Source organism: Tupaia chinensis, unplaced genomic scaffold (genome assembly GCF_000334495.1).
Source record: "Tupaia chinensis unplaced genomic scaffold, TupChi_1.0 Scaffold149383_1, whole genome shotgun sequence".
NCBI classification, from domain to species: Eukaryota; Metazoa; Chordata; class Mammalia; order Scandentia; family Tupaiidae; genus Tupaia; species Tupaia belangeri.
The window spans coordinates 2,590,607-2,596,276 of record NW_006209227.1 but is presented as its reverse complement, the minus strand read 5'-3'; the positions used below and the strand labels follow the sequence as shown (position 1 = coordinate 2,596,276).

At 53.6% G+C, this 5,670-nt stretch overlaps 1 protein-coding gene and 1 pseudogene across 1 annotated transcript in view; both read right to left on the bottom strand.

Moving 5' to 3' along the window:
* INPP5D (inositol polyphosphate-5-phosphatase D) overlaps positions 1–5,670 on the bottom strand; it is a 151,916-nt gene that overhangs the window by 117,917 nt on the left and 28,329 nt on the right. The window lies entirely within an intron of this gene.
* LOC114006648 (uncharacterized) lies at positions 3,769–3,890 on the bottom strand (annotated as a pseudogene).

Below are 5,670 nucleotides of genomic sequence, written 5' to 3'. Positions count from 1 at the left end.
GGAAGCAGCCCCACTCACTCGTTCCACTTCCCCTTTCCCTCTCCCCAAGCACGGGCTGTGTATTTCGGGTGCTGCTGGCTCACGCTCCTCCCCCTCAGGAATCTAACACGTGTCCTGGGCACTGCCTGGCACAGGCGGCATGTGTAATTATGCAAGCTCCTCCGTGCCAAAAGCCCGCACAAGCCATCCAGCTTCAAAAGCCAGTGGCCCCAGTGGCCCCAGGAAGGTGAGCATCCCCACCTTGCCACTACCAGGAGCCTGCGAGGGATATTTTTATCCTTAATTACACATCCCTGAGCAGCTCTTCCTTCCCACTCGCTTCTTTTCTTTTTGTAAAACTCTCGAAGAAGACGGAAGTGACAGCTGGGACTAGCACGGTGTCCTCAGCCCTGGGAGCCAGCCTGGGGCGCTGAGCCTGGGGGGCTGCCTGATGCTGCTGCTGCACTCCTCCGGCCCAGACCAGCTCCTACCGTGCCCGCTGGCCTGGCGCTGCACTCCTCCGGCCCAGACCAGCTCCTACTGTACCCGCTGGCCTGACGCCGCAGAGTGGTTACCAAACACCTGTCCAGAACACCCCCATCCCAGGAAGCCCTGTCCACAGTGTTAGCGCGTCTAGATTTTAGTGCAAGAAGGTGTTGGCGGCCTTTAGTCCACCTCCCTCCGTTTAGAGGGGAAAAAATACCATAGCTATGTTACACATTCACCTTTCTGTTCAACCCTTTAGCAAATGTTTATTGAGTATCTTCTATGAGCCTTTTTGGTTCTTTTAGGTTTTTTTTTTTTTTTCCCCTGCTATACAGATTGTGTGCTTGCCAAAGAGAGACAGAGACAGAGAGAGAAAGAGAGACAGAAAGTAAGAAATCAACCGCCCCTCTCCCTACCGTGTGGGATGGCTGCCACCCTCATCTCTTCTGCATTTTCCTGTCAGGATTTTGAACATGCATGCACATGCAACCAGTAATTTTTTTAAAGAATTATTTACTTCATTTTATTTATTATTATTATTATTATTAAAATTTACTATAGGACATGCATGCACACTGGAAAGAGAGAGAGAGAGAGAGAGAAAGTGAGAAAGCAAGCCACCAGGTCCAGGACTTGAGCCATGGTTGGCCATGTGGGAGTCCAATACCTCAACCATCACACCACCTTCAAGCCCTAACCAGCATGTTCTTTAAGCTGATGGGTCCGGATTCAAACTGTGAAGTCAGCCATGTAGGATCCAGCGCCTTAATCACCATGCCACCTGCTGGGCCAAACTAGGGTGTTTCCTAGGTGCTGCAGGTAAGAGTGCTGAGCGGGACAGACAGGTGCTGGCTGTCATGGGCCTCACAGCCTCATGGTGGGGACAGGTGATCAGTAAGACGATAAGCAGCAAAGACAGTTGCTGGGCAGGGAGGACCCACCGGGCCCCCACCCTAGCCCCCAGAACCTGCCAGTACCATATGTCCTGTGGCCTGGGGGAGTGAAGGTTGCGAAGTTCTGACCCTGTGGGGGGCAGAGGATCCTGAATATCCAGGTGGCCCCCTCTGCTCACAAGGGTCGTCCTGAGGGAAACAGGTATTGACCTTGGAAATGGTGCAAGGAGAGACCTGCCTGCCATTGCTGGCTTTGAAAAGGGAGGGACAGGCCACGAGCCAAGGACGCGGGTGGTCCCTGGGAACTGGCCACGGTGAGGACAGGAGCAGTCCCTGGGCCTCGGGAAGAAGCGCTGCCCTGTCAGCACCTTGCTGTTACCCAGCGAGGGGGGTCGTGACACAGCGAGCCCTGCTGAAGATGCCCCCTCGCTTTCTCCTCCTGCTCTCTTTTTCATAAGGGACAGAAAAGGAATATACAAATCTGGGGTCCCGGGGTCACCTTGAAAACTGCCTGGCACTGGTGTTTCTAAGTGCTACATCCCATAAAGAAGGGGCAGGTCCACAGGGTTGACTGTCGTGCCCCCAGCTCCCCGTGAGTGCTGGCTGCGTGAGTGAATGAATAAGCGATCTGCGGGGGTCTCTGAGCCAGGCCACGCCAACCCTGATGGAATGTAGTCAGGACAGTGGGGACACTAATGGGACTCAACTCAAAGCAGGGCTGCCTGGGCCTGTTCAGGGACAATTGTTCAAATGCCCTGAACTCTGCAGGGTCCCAGCTGGGCTGACCTCAGCGGCTGGGGAAGCAAGGCCGACAGGCAGACATGGCCCCAGCAGGTGTGGGTGCCCTCACCTTTGGCCGGAGCCCAGGCTGCTGGGCACCTCCACAGCGCAGTGCCAAGCCGAGGAGGCCGAGGGTGCCCTGGGCCCATGAACTCCAGCACGGTGGGGCAGATGCCATCCCTACCCCGTTCTGAACAAGCAGTGTTATCCCACCCAAGCCTTTGTCTTCTTGAAAGACAATAAGAATAATAATTAGAACGACCCCCTTCCCAGGGTTAAATCAAAGCATGTGTGTCTGGCCTCACGAGCCAGAGCTGAGGCACGGGCTGCTGAGAATGGCCCCGGTGCATAACAGGGGGCTCCCTCTGACATCCTGCACCAGCCCTGCCCCACCCCAGCCTCTGTCTTGCAGGTGACACAGGACCCATGAGCAGGCGCGGGGTCCTGATGCAGACAGGGGCTAAGGGCCTGACTTGGCACCTCCTCCCTGAATCCCTGCCAGACCCAGGGCCAGGCAGAGTCCTGGCCACTCAGCCCCTCTCCAAGTCCCTGGGGCCGCTGCCACCGAGCCCAGGGCTCTCAGGTCTTCTGTGGTTCCAGCCATTGGTCAGGGCGGACCGAGCTTCTCACCCTGCCTTAAACAGCCATCCTGCGTCACGCGGCGGATGCTGAGCTGAGCACTTCACATAAACCAGTTGTTTTGTCTTCAAAACCTCTGGGGGAAGACCAGGCAGTGGCACAGTGGCAATGCATCTGGGCCCACATGGGGAGGTCCCGGGTTCACATCCCAGACCTCCCTGTGTACACCTGGTGCACGAGTGTGCCCACAATCCAGCCAGCTGAGATGGGGAATCATGGCGTGAAGCCCTGTTGGCGGTCTCCATCTCTGTCTCTCTCATGGAAAGAACAAACAAACAAATATTCTTTAAACAACAACAAACCCCCCAAAAGAGAGCAGTAGTACTGTTATCCCACTATCTCTGAAGAGGAAACAGAGGCTCGAGGGAATGAACCTTTTACCCAGGGAAGCTAGGCCTTGCCCTGAAGGCCCGGAAAGACCCTTCTCTGCAAATGCCGCTGCAGGAGGCACGAGCGACTGCCCTTGGCCCGGGAGGAGAGAGGGGAGCAGACGCGAGGACCAGCTGACCGGGAGAGCAGCCAGGTAAGGCGGGCTCTCGCTTAACTGAAAACTCAATGCTGAGATGAAGTCCATACTGGGCAGTCAGGCTCCGGGGAAGAGAACCCTTCTCAGAATCCAGAGGAAATTGACCAAGGCCTGAAGAACAAGGGCAGGACGTCGACAGGGCTGGTGGGTCAATTAAGTAACTGCAGCAAGGGGAAACCCAGATTATATGATTTTTTCTTTAAATTTTTGCCAGAGGGTAGGTGTGCTGGCCAGAGACAGAGAGAAGGGAGAAGGGAGACGGAGAAAACACCCCCCCCCATGTAGAATGGTCACCCCGCAACCCCCTCTCCTCCACTTCTCCCTTCTTTGGCAATTTTGGGCACACACGCACACGCCCCTGGTGTGGCTCTCAGGCTGCCAAGGCTGGGATTCCAGTCACACAGGCAACCACGTGAGGTCCAGCTCCCGGAAACTAGAGCATTGGGCTGGCACCTAGTCATGCTCTTTCCCGTCTAAAGGCATGGGCGCTGACCCGAAGCCAGGCTGCGGTAAACAAGGGGTTGCTTTGTCCCTGACTGATATGAGATGGCACCACCAGCCACATGCCACTACCCAAGTCAGGGGCAAATCCAACTCTTCAGTGAAACCTGTAGCTCTATCTTTTTAAGGGTCGCACAGAATGAACTGAATCAATACATAGTTACGGAGCACTTGCTATGTGCTATGAACAGTTCTGGAATAGACAGTAAAGTAAGTAAGCAATACAAAGTCAGGTATCGCGAAGAAAATAGAGGGCAAGGAGTTAGAACGTGACAGTGGAGGGACCAGCAGATGGCGTAATGGTTCCACCGTAGGACTCCCCACAGTCAACCACGGTTCGAGTTCTGGACCCAGCGGCTGAGAATTCATGCCAGGCATCTGTGCCTGCATGCCCCAAATCCCGAGAGGAGAATGAAGGAGAAGGGACTGCGGTGTGGCCACCCCCCTGGGAAGTGATTTTCCCCTCTCTGTCTTTCTGGCAAGCACACACACCCTATAGCCAAGAGCTCTTTAAAAAAGGAATGTGGCAGCGGAGAGTGGGTGGCTGTTTTCACGTGAGATCATGCAAGGTCTCTCACAAGGGGAAGGTATTTTCTTAGAGGAAAGTCTGCTCTGTTTGGTAAAACTTTAAGTGACCTCGTGCATTAGATGAAGGTTAGACTTGAGTTTGATCCTGAGGGTAAAGCTGAGACGCTAAATTGGTCTGCAGTAAGCCAGTGGTCGAGGGGCTTCCCACAGCACGGAGTCTCGAATATGGATGGGGTTTTGTGATTAGTTAAAGTTGGACAAAAAGGTATTGAGCACAAGGATGTTTGACATGAAGACGAGTCACTGGGAAAGTCTGGAGTAGGCTAGGAGGAGTCCCAGCACAGCCGCAGCTCAGGAGAGCGGAGGGTCAAGGCTACTGTGTCAGATCATTGCTCTGGGCTTGGGGTACAGTGAAACTTGGTACTCAGTTTAAAATTTTTCACTTCCTTCTTCAAAATTCCCCTTGATCAGCTCAAACCTTTGTATGCTAAGATACTTTTAGCAGCAGGTAACAGAAAACTCTAACTCAACTATTTTTGGAATCGATTATCTCAAAAAACAGGAAGTCTAGAGGAGGGCGGCTCTCGGGCGGGTTAGCTCTGCTCAGCTAATTCGGCGGCATCACCGAGGACCCCGGTTCGTCTGGTCTTCCTGCTCTATCTCGCTCTCTAGATACCTCTCTGCATGGATGCAAAATGGCAGCAACAGCCCCAGCTATCACATCCTATGACAGCTTCCAGAAATACAAAAGGGGCTATTTCACCCTTGGATCTGTTTCTAAGACAGAAAGGCCTTTACTAGAAGCTCCACCGCACACTTTCCGTCCAGTTTCATTGGTCACGACTACATCCTGTTCTCCGGGCTAAACCCACCCCCCACATGGCACGAGCTGCTGTCATTCCTGCACTGCTTTGGGGAACAAAGAGAGGAAATGGGCCCACGAAGAGGGATCAGTTGGACCAGAAGGCTCTGGAACATGGAGAAGTGAGTTCAAGACACTCAGGGGGAACGGAGAAAAAATACAATCGTTCAGAGGGAGACGTGACAAATAGCACAGATAGTCTTTCTAGAACTCTCCTAAACTCCTGGGAAAGGACTCGATACTCTAGAAGATGACACACGTCCTTGGTCACTTGCGGCACGTGTGCTCCGCCAGTCTAGAAAATGAGGGGAGACGGCTTTCTTGGTAGTTCTGAAAAAGAAACTGTAAGAATGAACATTCACTCAGAGCCCACACAGAAAGGAAGGTCTGAGTTCACAACGTGAATCCACTGATCACAGTCCAAGCTCTATCAATGAAAGGAACGACGGGGGGGGGGCGGGGGGTAACCCACAACA